The sequence below is a fragment of the Penaeus monodon genome, chromosome 12, assembly GCF_015228065.2.
Source record: "Penaeus monodon isolate SGIC_2016 chromosome 12, NSTDA_Pmon_1, whole genome shotgun sequence".
Taxonomy (NCBI): Eukaryota; Metazoa; Arthropoda; class Malacostraca; order Decapoda; family Penaeidae; genus Penaeus; species Penaeus monodon.
In genome coordinates, this window is record NC_051397.1 from 13988816 (window position 1) to 14001315 (window position 12500).

Consider the following 12500-nt stretch of genomic DNA (forward strand, 5'->3'; position numbering starts at 1 on the left):
CGTATATATAATATTATATATAGCATATATATATATATTATATATTATATATATATATTATAGATATTATCTATATATATATACTAATATTATATAATATAATATATATAGTATATATATTATGGTATATGTGTGTTGTGGTGTGTTGTGTGTGTGTGTGTTGTGTGTGTGTTTTGTGTGTGTGTGTGTGTGTGTGTGTGTGATCGTGTGGGTGTGTGTTTGTGTGGGTGTGTGTGTGTGCGTGTTTATAGACAACACACACACACGCCACACACACACACACACACACACATATATATATATATAATCATTTATATATCTATTATATATATATATATATATAATATATATATATATATATATATATATATAGTATATATCGTGTATATATATATAATATATATTATATATTATATAGAATATTTATATAATTATATAATATTAAATAAATATAGTATATTTATTGTGTGTGTGTGTGTGTGTGTGTGTGTGTGTGTGTGTGTGTGTTTTTGTGTGTGGATTGTGGTGGTTTGTGGGTGTGTGTGTGTGTGTGTGTGTGTGTGTGTGTGTGTGTGTGTGTGTGTGTGTTGGTTTGGTGTGTGTGTGTGTGTGCGTGTTTATAGACAAACACGACACCCACAACCCACACACACAAACACAACAGCCTATATATATATATATTATATATATATATATATATATATATACATATATATAGTATATTAATATATATATATAATATACGTATATATATAATATATATATATATATATATTCATGTATATTTATATTCATATTCATATATATACATACATACACATATATGCATGTATTAATGTATATACACATATGCATCCTGACTAAGCTGCATATTTTTGTGATGCAAATAGAGTGCTCGACTTTTTTTTAAATCTTTTGAAAAAAAATAGAATTTATGGAAAGGAATTTAATTGCATTATTTGGGCACACACACACACATACATATATAAATATATATGCATTCATTCATATATAGATTCATGTGTGTATGCATATACATTATATAAAGAAAATGTCCATATCTGTATCTATATCTATATCTATACCTATCTATCTAAATCTATATCTATATCTACCCATCTATCTACCTATCTATCTACCTCTCTACTCTCCTCTCTCTCTCTCTCTCTCTCTCTCTCTCTCTCTGTCTCTCTCTCTCTCGTTCTCTCATATATATATATATATATATATTTTTTTTTTTAACAGCCATTTATTCCACTGCAGGAAATCGGCCTCTCTCAATTCATTATTTGAGAGGTTATTTGGCAGTCTCGTCTTGCCTGAGCTGTATGGCCCTTCCCTACCACCGCGGTTCGGCGTTTAACACCTATGCCACGGCGGCTCTCTTCCCCTACGACGCCTGCGTTTGACTTCTCAAGGCGTTATGTCGTTTTCTCGCCGTGAGATCGGGATCGAGCCAGCAGTCAGAGCGCAGGCATTTTTAATACTGCCGTGACGGGACCATGAGGGTCGGAATCCAGTGTTCTAACCACTGAATTATTATGATTTTTTTTTCTTAGCTTTATCCCATTCTTATATGGGGTCGCCATGATCAGATTCTGGCAGATGTCTTTTATGGCCGGATGCCCTTCGTGACGCCAACCCTCTCTATTTTTTCGGGCTTGGGACCGGCACTGACTCTGGCTGGCTTGCCCACCCAGTGGCTAGGTAGGCAATCGAAGTAAAGTTTACTTGCCCAGGGAACAAACGCGCCGGCCGGTGACATACGAACCCTCGAACTCAGATTTCCGTCGTGACAGTCTTGAAATCCGATGCTCTAACCACTCGGCCACCGCTGCCTACTACACAATATTATATCTATATATATATTTTTAATATATATATATATATTATATATAGAATATCTATATATTATAGATATATATATATGTTTGGTGTGTGTGTGTGTGTGTGTTGTGTGTGTGTGGTGTGGTGTGTGTGTGGTGTTTCAACACAAGCATATTTATATATGCATACATTTACACATATTCATACATACACATATACATACATACAAATATATATGCATATATAGATAGGTAGATAGATAGATAGATAGATAGATAGATATACAGACAGCTAAACACACACACACACACACACACAACCACACACACAGCCAAACCCACAACAGGCCGCACACGCATACACACACACAGCACACTCAACCACACACACACCCACACACCACCACACACCCGTACACACAACACACATCCCACGACCCACACACACTACGCACAACACACACCACACACACACACACACACACCACACACACAACTACCACAAAACACCATCCACAGACACACACACACCAACACACGCCACCACACACACAACCTACATCAAACACCCACACACACACACCACACACAACACACGCATATATAACATTTATATATATATATTATAATTATATATATTTATATATATATATAATATATATATATATATATATATAGAGAGAGAGAGTAGAGAAGAGAGAGAGAGAGAGATGATAGTATAATATAGATATCCTATAATATATATAGATATATATACATACATATATACACACACACATACCGGAAGAAAGACCTAGCTACTGCTGTCTATAAATACGTCTCGTCCGCAACGAAAACAGTCAAGGAACAAATCACCAGGAGAACAAACAACACAGTAAATAAAAAAAAAGAAAAACAACAACTGTTCTGTAACGATTGCTGTTGCACAGAATTGATGTAATCCATCACCTTCTAAAAAATGTATTTTAGTTTTGCAACAACGGGTGGCTGAGGATGGGGGAGGGGGGGATGGTGGAGGAGAATATGAGATGGAAGAAGGGGAGGGCAAAGTGGGGGGAGGGATGGAAGGAGGGGTGTGTTGGGGAGTGGGAGGATAGCAGGAGCTGGATGGGGGCGGGAAGCGGTGGGGAGAAATGAGGGGGGGAGCAGTTGTCAGGGAAAAACAGGAGATCGTAATTTTCCTTCTTTTTATCGTACCTTTTTTTTTTCTCTTATAAATCTGTTTTTATTATTATTACTTTTTGCTGGCCTAGATTCTAGTGAACATGTGTGTGTGTGTGTGTTCTAGTGAACACACACAAACACACACACACACACATACGTTAATACACATGCCTATTTAACCTATTCACTGTACTTTAAATCTATCAATTTTTCCCACTATCCATCTTTCTACCAGTCCGTTTTGCGATCTATTTATCTATCTATCTGGCTTATAGTGTATTCTTATCAACCTTACTATCTATTCATTTACTTATCAGTTTATTAATCAATCTATTTATCTGTCTGTTACTATCTATTCATTTACTTATCAGTTTATTAATCAATCTATTTATCTGTCTGTCAGACTATCTATCTAACTGTTTATCTGTCCGTCAATCTATCAGTCAGTTATCTATCTATCTATCTATCTGTCTGTCAGTGTCCTATCTATCTATTTGTTTGTCAGCGTATCTATGTATTGACTTATCTATCCACCAGTTAATCTATCAGTCTGTCTATCTATCTATCAAATAATCTATTACTCTATCTATTTATGTATTTACCTATCTATCTATCTATTAGTCTGTAAATCTATCTATTAGTCTGTCAATCTATCTATCTATCAGTCTATCAATCAAATCTACCAATCTATCTACCACTCTATCCATCAATCTATCTATCTATCAGTCTATCAATCACCATTCTACCATCTATCAACACTCTATCCTCAATCGATCTTCTATCATTCTCATCAATCCACCAGTCTATAACCATCCTAATTCTAACCACTCTATGCTATCTATCTACCTATCCTCAAAAGAACTTGACGAAGCTTTCTTCAGGCAGAGTTCTTCCCTCTTTTCCTCTTCTCCTCCTCCTCCCGTCGTTCAAATTTCGGAAAATAAAAATTGTTCAAAATGAGGAAAGTTCTAAAGACGTTAAATGCCATTTTCGATTAACAGAAAGGGGGGTGGTAATTTTTTTTTTTTTTTTTTTACTTAACTTTCTTTTTTTATTATTATCTTCTTTGGAATAAAAGGCCCATAGTGATTAACAGAGTGAAACTAATTTTATGTCCGTATTTTGTGAAGATATTGTAGTTATTTTAGATTTTTGGTTTATAGAGAGAGGATAGATAGCGATACAGAGACAGAAATATATTCAAAGAGAAAGATAGATAGATATATTCAAAGAGATAGATAGCGATAGATGCACAGACAGAAATATATTCAAAGAGAAAGATAGATAGATATATTCAAAGAGATAGATAGCGATAGATGCACAGACAGAAATATATTCAAAGAGAAAGATAGATAGATTATTTCAAGAGATAGAATAGTCGATGAATGCACAGACAGAAATATATTCAAAGAGAAAGATAGATAGATATATTCAAAGAGATAGATAGCGATAGATGCACAGACAGAAATATATTCAAAGAGAAAGATAGATAGATATATTCAAAGAGATAGATAGCGATAGATGCACAGACAAAAAATATATTTCAAAGAGAAAGATAGATAGATATATTCGAATAGAGATAGGATAGCGTATATGCGCAGACAGAAATAATATTCCAAGAGACAAGCTCGCTAGATACATTCCAAATTAAGATGATAGCGATAGAGTGCCAGACAGAATATATTCAAAGAGACAGATAGATAGCTATATTCAAAGAGATGATGCGTAGATGCCCAGACGAAATATATTCAAAGAGAAAGGATAGATTAGATTATCAAAGATATAAGATAGCGATAGATCACAGACAAATCTATCCACAAAGAGAAAGATCAGATATTGATATATTCAAAGATATAGATATAGCGATAGATGCACAGCATAAATATATTCAAAGTAGATGTAGAAGATATATTCAAAGAGATTAGATAGCGAGAGATGCACAACAGAATATATTCAAAGAGATAGATTGATCTGATATATTTCAAAGAGATATCTTAGCGTGATAATGCACAGAAGAAGATAATTCAAGGTAAAGATAGTGATATATTCACAAGAGTAGTAGCTGATAGATGCACAGACAGAAATTATATTCCAGAAGAGAATATAATATATATATTCAGGAGAAAGATAGCGATAGATGCACCAAAGACGAAATCTATTCAAATAGTATAGATAGATAGATATATTCAAAGAGGAAAGATAGCGATCAGATGCACAGACAGAAATATATTCAAAGAGGCCGTTTCGCAAAGAGAAACAGAGAGAATATGACAGAAAGTATGAAAAAGAAAATAATAAAATAAAGTGTAAACTGAACTCTAGGGCACTGTTCCAATGGAATAGATAGATATAAAGTGATGATTGACAAAATATATATATTCTATATATATTCTATATATATATATATATATATATATATATATATATATATATATATATACACCGATATACGTTCACCGTCACACACACACACATAAACACCACACACACACACACACACAAAAAAAAAAAAGACAAAGTAAACATTTCTCTATTTCCATGGTGACGCCAATGGTCCATTGTCCTGCACACCCCCCCCCCCTCACTCTCTCTCGTCTCTCTCTCTTTCTTTCTCTCTCTCTCTCATTCTCTCTCACCTCTTTCTCCTCTCTCTTCTCTCTTCTCTACTCTCTCTCTCTCGTCTCTTTCTTTCTCCTCGTCTCTCTCATTCCTCTCTCACTCTCTCTCTCTCTCTCTCTCTCTCTCTCTTCCTCTCCTCTCTCCTCTCTCTCTCCTCTCTCTCTCTCTCTCTCTTTCTTTCTTCTCTCTCTCTCTTTCTCTCCTCACGTCTTTCTCTCTGCTCCTCTCTCTCTCTTCTTTTCTCTCTCTCGTCTTTCTCTTTCTCCTCTCTCTCTCTCTCTCTCTCTCTCTCTGCCTCTCTCTCTCTCCATCTCTCTCTCTCCTCTCTCTCTCATCGTCTCGTTCTTCTCTCTTCTCTCTCTCTCTCTCTCTCTCTCGCTCTCTCTCTCTCTCTTTCTTTCTGTCTACCTATCTCTCCCCCCTCTCTCTCTCTCCTTCATCTCTCTCTCTCTCTCTCTTTCTCCCGTTCCTCCCCCCCCCTCTCTTCTCGCTCCCTCTCCTTTCTCATCTTTATTCTCTTCCTCTCTCTCTCTCCTCCTCTCTTTCTCTCTCCTCTCGCTTTGTCCCCCCCTCTTCGCTCTCCTTCCTCTCTTCTCCTCTCTCTCTCTCTCTCTCTCTCTCTCTTTCTCGCCTCTCACATCAGCTTCCGAATCTCCTCTTCTCCCTCTCAACCCGTTCGCCTCACATTTTCTCCCCTTTCCCCTTTCCCTCGACATCTCTCCCCCTTCTCCGCCCCTTTTCCTCTCTCACTCTCCTTCTCTTCTCTCTCTCTCTCCTTCTCTCTCCTCTCTCCCTCTCTCTCTCTCTCGTCTCTCTCTCTATCTATCTATCTCTATCTATCTATCAATCTCTATCTTTTCTCTCTCTCTCTCTCTCTCTCTCTTTCTTCTCTTTCTCTCTTTTCTTTCCTCTCTCTCTCTCTGTCTCTCTCTTCTCTCCTCTCTCTCTCTCTCCCTTTCTCTTTCTCTCTCTCACTTTCTCTCTTTCTTTCTCCTTTTATCTTTCTCTCTCGCTCCTTTACACCATCTCTCTCTTTCTTCTCTGTCTGTCTTTCTGTGCTGTCTTGTCTTCTGTCCGGTTTGTCTCTGAAGAGAGAGAGAGGAGAGAGAGAGAGAGAGAGAGAGAGAGAGAGAGAGAGAGAGACGGTAACAGAAAAAAAAATAGAAACAAAGACACAGAAGGAGTTAGAACGAGGCCGACGTAGAGAGAAAGAGAGAAAGGGACACACACACACACACAAAAAAAAGTGTATAATGTGAAAAATCGGAGAGAGAAAAACGCTGCTGTTCTCAGATATCATCACCTCGTCGGTCTCTAATTACTGACCAGCGTCATTTCCGTTAATTCAAATGAGAACCTAACAGCAAAAAAAAGGAAGAAAAAAAAAAAAAAAAAGAGAGAGAGAGAAAAAAAGGAAAATAATACATGTTTTTGCTGGAAAAATGTTATTTTCCGTTTGTTTGTTTGAAGCTTCCTTGTGTTATTTTGAGTACATGTTTATGTATATATCATTATATATATATATATATATATATATATATATATATATATATATATATATATATATATATATATATTATAATATATATATATATGTGTTTGTGTTGGTTTTTTGTGTTTGTTGTGTTTGTTGGTGTGTGTGTGTGTGTGTGTGTGTGTGTGGTGTGTGTGATTGTGTGTGTGTGTGTGGTGTGTGGTGTGTGTGTGGTCTTACACACACCAACACACACAACACACCACAAACACACACACACCCACACACACACACACACCCACACACACACACACACACACACCACTTGTAATAGTCTATACACACACACATATATATATATATATATAATATAATATACAATATATATTATCTATATATATATATAATCTATATATATATACATTATATATATATATATATATTGTATATTATTAGATATATATATAGTATATATATATATATTATATATATTATAATAACTATATATTAATTTCGGAAAATAAAAATTGTTCAAAATGAGGAAAGTTCTAAAGACGTTAAATGCCATTTTCGATTAACAGAAAGGGGGGGGTGAGATTTTTTTTTTTTTTTTTTTTTTCTTAACTTTCTTTTTTTATTATTATCTTCTTCGGAATAAAAGGCCCATAGTGATTAACGAAGGGAATTTAATTATATGTCCGTATTTTGTGAGGGTTTTTAGTTAAATTTTTTAATTTTTTTGGTTTATAGAGAAGGATAGAACATAGATGCGAGACAAAAATATTCAAAAAGGGTAGAAGAAAAGAAAATTCAAAGAGATAATCGATAGAGCCACAGAAATATATTCAAAGAGGCCGTTTCGCAAAGAGAAACAGAGAGAATATGACAGAAAGTATGAAAAAGAAAATAATAAAATAAAGTGTAAACTGAACTCTAGGGCACGTTCCCCAAAGGACAAAAAAGATAATATAAAGTGTAATGAACAGAAAAATATAAATATATATATTATATAATTATATAATATATAATATATATATATATTATATTATTTGAACCGATATAATTACAGTCCACACACACATAAAAAACACAAACCACGCATGCAAGCAAACACACAGAAACCACACACACCACACACACAACACACACCCCAAACCCCACAAATACTACCAAAAAAAAAAAGAAAGACAAAGTAAACATTTCTATATTTCCATGTGCGCCAATGTTCCAATTGTCCTGCCTCTCTCTCTCTCTCTCTCTCTCCTCTCCTTCCTCTCTCCTCCTCTTCTCTCTCTCCTCTCCCCTCTTCTCTCTCTCTCTTTTCTCCCCTCTCTTTTTCTTTCTCTCTTCTTTCTCTCCCCCCTCCCTCTCTCCCTTTCCCTCCTCTCTCTCTCCCTCTCTCTTCTTTTTCCCCTTCTCCTCTCTCTCCTCTTTCTCTCTTTCCCTTTCTCTTTTCTCTTCTCTCTTCTTTTCTCTTTCTTTCTCTTCCTCTCTCTCTTTCCTCTCTCTCTCCTTTTTTCCTCTCTCTCTCTCTCCATCTCTCTTTCTCTCTATCTCTCTCTCTCCCTCTCTCTCTCTCATCAGCCTTCTCTCTCTCTCGCTATCTCCCTCCCTCTCTCTCCTCATCGCAATCTCCGTCTCGTTTCTCTATCTCCTTTCTTATCCTCTTTCTTTCTCTCTCTCGTCCGTCCCTCTCGCCTCCTCTCTCTCCTTCCTCTCATCTCACTCTCTCTCTCTCTCCCTCCTCTCTCTCACCTCCTGCGCTTCTCATCACTCTCTCTCTCCTCTCTCACCTCTTCTCGATACTCTCTCCTCCTCCGCTCTTCTTCTCCTCTCTCTCTCTCTTCTCTTGTCTTTCTTTCTCTCTCCAGTCATCTCTCTCTCCTCACTCTCCTCCTCTCTCTCTCTCCCATCTCTCTCATCTCCTCTCTCTCTCGTCTCTCCCTCGGTCCTCTCGTATCTCTCTCTCTTGCGTTCTCTCCTTCTCTCTCGCTCTCTCTCTCTCTTCGTTTCGAACGTCTTCTCCGCGCCCTCCTCTCTCCTCTCTCTCCATCTCATCGCCCTCTCCCCTCCTCCCTCCATTCTCTCTCTCTCCTCTCCTCTCTTCTCTCTCATTCCCCCTCTTTTCACTCCTCCTCTCTTTCTCTCTCTTTGTCTCTCTCTTTCTCTTTGTCTTCTCTCTCATGCAGTTTTCTTTTCCTCCTTTTTCTCTCCCTCTCTCTCTTTCTCTCTTTCTCTGTCCCTGTTATCTCTCTCTTCTCGTCTCTCTCGATCGTCTCGTCCTCTTCTCTATCTTCGGTCTCTCGGATCCTCTCTCCACACTTTCTCTCTTCATTCCTTCCTCTCTTCCCCCCCTCTCTCCCCTCTCCTCTCTCTCGACTCTCACTCTCATAACTTCTCCTCGCTCCTCGTCTCTCGTCTCTCTCTCTTACTCTCTCGTCTTCACTCTCTTCTCTTTTTCCCCTTTTCCTCTCTCTCTCCTCCCGCCTCGTCTCTCTTCCTTCCTCTCCTCTGCTCTCTCTATCCCCTCCTCTCTCTCTTCACCCTCTCCTCTCTCTCTTCTCATCTCCTCTCTCTCACGGGGTCTCTCTCTCTCTCTTTCACACACTCTGCCGTCGTCTCTCTCTCGCTCCTCCACTCTCCTCTCTCTCCTCTCTCCCCTCCCCGTCCTCGCTCTCTTCTCTCTCTATCCTCTCTAATCTTCTCCTCTCCCTCTCCTCGCCCTCTCGTCCGACTCTTTCTCTCCATCTCCCTCTCTCAATCTCCTCTCATCTCTCTCCCTCCCTACCTCCTCGCTCTCCTCCTCCTCTCTCTTTCTTTCCAACACTGTTCGCTCTCTTTCACTCTCTCACCGTCCTCTCTCTCCTCCTCTCATCCACTCCTCTCCTTCATGTCTGTCTCTCTTCGTCTTCTCCTCCTCTTCTCTCACCTCTCGCTCTCTCTCTCTCTCCTCTTCTCTCACTGACTTCTCATTCTCTCTTCTTCTCTTTTCTTGCGTCCCTCCTATCTCTTTCCTCTCTCTCTTCTCTCTCTTTCCTCATTACGACTACTTTTTCTTCCCCCCCTCTCCTTTCTTTCTCTTTCCTCTTTCGCTCTCTCTCTCTTTTTTTCATTCTCTTTCTCTCTCTCTCTTTCTCTCTCCTTCCTCTCTTTCTCTCTCCTGTTTGTCTCTCTCTCTCGCCTCCTCTTCTCCCTCCCCCTCTCTCTCATCTCCTCCCTCTCCAGTCCCCCCCCAGCGTCTCTTCTCTCTCCCCACTCTTCTCACTCCCTCTCCTCCTCTCTTCTATCCCTCTCCCTCGTCTCTATCTCCTCTGCTTCTCCTCCTCTCTCCCTCATCTCGTCTCTCCTTCTTTTCTCTCTTTTCTCTCTCTCCCTCTCTCTCTCTCTCTCCTCTCGTGCTTTCTCTCTCTTTCTTTCTCTCTCTCATCTCTTTTTCTTCTCTTTCTCTCATCTCCTCTTTCTCTCTTTCTCATCTTCTGTTGTCTCGCTCTCTCTCGTCCTCTCGCTCTCTCGATCGTCCTCTCTTCGCTATCTCTCTCTCTCTCTCTCCCTCTCCTCGGCCCCTCCCCTCTTCATCGCCATCCTCTCCCTCTCTCTCTCCCTCTTCGCTCTCCTCCTCTCTTCTCTCCTCTCTCCTCTTTCCCTCTCTCTCTCTCCGCGCTTCTCGTCGGCTCGGTCTCTCTCTCTCTTCCCTCTCTTCCTACTCTCCCTCTTTCCCTCCTCCTCCTTTCTTTCTCCCTATCGAAAAAAAAATCTCTCCCTTCTCTCTCCTCTTCTCTTCTCTACTCTCGCCTCTCTCCGCTTCTCTCCCCCACCCTCTCTCTCTCCTCTTCTCTCTCTCTCTCTCTCTCTCTCTCTCTCTCTCCTTCACCCTCTCTCTCTTTCTCTGTCTGTCTCTCTGTCTGTCTCTGAGAGAGAGAGAGAGAGGGACGGTAACAGAAAAAAAAAGAAAATAGAAACAAAGACACAGAAGGAGTTAGAACGAGGCCGACGTAGAGAGAAAGAGAGAAAGGGACAAAAAAAAAAGAAAAAAGAAAAAAGTGTATAATGTGAAAAATCGGAGAGAGAAAACGCTGCTGTTCTCAGATATCATCCCTCGTCGGTCTCTAATTACTGACCAGCGTCATTTCCGTTAATTCAAATGACAACCTAACATCCCATAAACGAAAAAAAAAAAAAAAGCAGCGAGAGAAAAAAAGGAAAATAATACATGTTTTTGCTGGAAAAATGTTATTTCCGTTTGTTTGTGAAGCATTCTTGATGTTATTTTGAAGTAAATGTTTGTAACATATAATATATATATATATATAAATAGATATATATATGTATATATATATCATCTATATATATATATATATAAGAATAAAAAATATATGTGTGGGTGTTAAGTGTTTGTGTAAAATGGTGTGGTGTGAAAGTGTGTTGTGTTGTCGTGTGTGTGAGTGTGTGTTGTGTGGTCGTGTGTGTGTGTGTGTATCACACACAACACACACACACACACAAACCACAGCACACACACAAACACACACACACACAACACACACACACACACACACACACTGTAAAATTTATTACACACACCTATATAAATATATATAGTATATTATAATATATATTATTTATATATATATATATATTATATATATAATATATATATATATATATATATATATTATATAATATAATAACTATATAATCACACAATATAATCAATTATAATCACATATACTAAATATATATATACATATATATATAATATTATATATATATTATAATATATATAGATACATGTGTGTGCGTTTAATTTGCATAACGTTCTTTTCCTTTCTTCCTCAGCCTTTCCATTAATATATTTATTTACCTATATAATTATCGTTATTATCATTGTTGTTATTATTATTGCTATTGGTACTATTACTGTTGTTATCATCATTATCATTATGATGATGATGATTGCCATAGGAATTATAATAACAGTGATAATAATAATAACAAAAAATAATGGTAATCATTATCATTATTACTTATTATTATTATTATTATTATTATTATTATTATTATTATTATTATTATTATCATTATTATTATTATATGCATTAGTATATTATTATTACTTATTATTATTATATTATTATTATTATTATTACTATTATTATGATTATTATTATCATTATCATTATCATTATCATTATCATTTCATTATTGTTATTATTATTTTATTACATTATTTTGTTATTATTATATTATTATTATCATTTATTATTATTATTGTTATTATTATATTATTATTATATATTTTATTATTTTTTTTTCATTATCACTAATAATATTATCAAATTATTATCATTATCATCTTCATTATTATATTTTCATCATTATCTTTATTATCATCACTACCGTTTCTATTATTATCACTA